General features: G+C 42.1%; 1 pseudogene; it reads right to left on the reverse strand.

Moving 5' to 3' along the window:
- Positions 1–328: 328 nt before the first annotated feature.
- Positions 329–421, reverse strand: LOC121141070 (annotated as a pseudogene).
- Between the last annotated feature and the right edge of the window lie 1,676 nt (positions 422–2,097).

Here is a 2,097-nt window from a genome sequence, read left to right on the forward strand (position 1 = left end):
AATAAAAATAATAATAATAATAAAACAGTAGGGCTTCTATGATATTGTGATTTCTCCATCAAAGGGCCAGACCAGTTGTTCACAGCTTTACTATGTCCATATGTTTGTCCTCTCTTCATTCCCTGGCTCCTTCAGTTAGGCCAGTCCCTGGAGATATGTTAGTATATTCAATGAAGGCATGTTAATTTTAGAATATGAGTATTCTACAAGACTCAATTAAGACACGTTATTCTCAAGTGTGAATTTAAAATTTAAATGTAAATGCAAGTATATGAATATGTTAGAAGAAAGGACTGTGGTCAAAAAACGTTAATCTTTGTTTCCTTTTATATATAAGGAAAATTTGCATGTCATCCTTGTGCAGGGGCCATGCTAATCTCTGAATAATTCCAGTTTTAGTATATGTGCTGCCGAAGCTAACCCAGTGGCAGAGAGGGAGGAGTGATGAGCCAAGGAATCAAGACCATGCTGGTGAAACCCACACACAGAGACAGCAGACCTGACATAGGGGAGCTCTTGGACCCCAGACTAATAGCTGAGAGGCCAGCATGGTACTGATCCAGACCCCCTTAAATATGGTGTCAGTAAGAATGTGCATTGGGAGCCCATTCTATATGCATGGAATCTCTCTCAGCCTGGACACATCCGGGAGGGCCTAGGCCCTGCCCCAGATGAAGTGACAGACTCTAGAGATCTCCCATGGAGGGTCTCACCCTCCCTGGGGAATGGTGTAGCGATTGGGTGGGGAGATGGGGGAGACTGGTAGAGGAGCAAGGGAGGAGGGGTGGGAGAAGTAGCTGGGATCGACATGTAAAGCAAGCATGTTTCCAATTTAAATAAAAAATATATTGAGAAAAATATATAGGGAAATTTATATTTGGAAATAAATATCCTTTCATCTTTATTAAAAGCACATATAACATGCTAAAGAATCTTAAATACATCACCCACGGTTACCCTGCTCAGACACCCCTTGAGCAGGGCACTGGGAGTCAGTGAGTAGTAGTAGGGCATGCTGCAGACTCCTTTATTAAGGAAGTTAGACCTGTCTTTAATCCCTCTCCAAAGGTCCTATTGGCTCAGGCAGCTGACTCTACATTGTGGTTTCCTCATTGGTGTCTTTGGATCAAGTGTGTCTCTGTCAGCAGTCTCTGGGCAATGAGGCAGGCTTGGCAGCTTGGCTCAGGAAGTTCCTGCTGTGCATGCGCATGCTCATACTTACTGGCCTGAGTACAACCCAGGAGCCACATCAATGACCAGCATGGCAAGTAAAGGCACACTAAGTAACACTTATATGATGATAGCAACCAATATCAGTCTAAATGTGCCCAAAGCTCACTGAATAGGAGGAAATCATGACATGGAAATCTAGACATCTTCCCGGGGCTAGTAAGATAATGAGCCTTAGAACAAAATCTACTCTGAAACTTTGCTAGACCAGCATAATTACTATTAATGTTCTAAATTTTACACGTGCACACAAACTATGTATAGTTACCACAGTTCATAAAAGTATCTTTTTGTGTCGGCAAGTCATAACTACAACTAGATACAACACAGAGATCAATGAATGAAGGGGAGCCCATCACCAAAGAATACAGCTACATCACAACTCCTTTGTCTGTGGCTCAGGGAACATTAAGGAAGAAAGGGAGGAAGGATTGTAAGGGCCAGAATAGCTGGCCTCTACTGTGAAAACAGTCTCTCCTAGAAATAGCTACATAACAAGACCAGAACAATGGCAATATCAATATACATGCTAACATGGAAGTGGGGAAATTCCATGGCATCCCACCTATAGACAAAGAGCTACAGGCAAGTAGTTATTACTGAGAGATTAAAAAAAAACCTAGCCTTGCCGGGCATTGGTGGTGTATGTCTTTAATCCCATCACTCGGGAAGCAGAGGCAGGCAGATCTCTGTGAGTTTGAGGCCAGCCTGGTCTACAGAGTGAGTTCCAGGACAACCTCCAAATCAATACAGAGAAACCCTGTCTTGAAAAAAAAATTAGCCTCTCCAGAGCAAAAGACACTTAATTGGTTATCTAATATAAAGTTACCAACTCTGAAATTATATATACAAAAATAACAAAAATGG

Source organism: Mesocricetus auratus, unplaced genomic scaffold, assembly GCF_017639785.1.
Source record: "Mesocricetus auratus isolate SY011 unplaced genomic scaffold, BCM_Maur_2.0 Super-Scaffold_100006, whole genome shotgun sequence".
In the NCBI taxonomy this organism is placed as follows: Eukaryota; Metazoa; Chordata; class Mammalia; order Rodentia; family Cricetidae; genus Mesocricetus; species Mesocricetus auratus.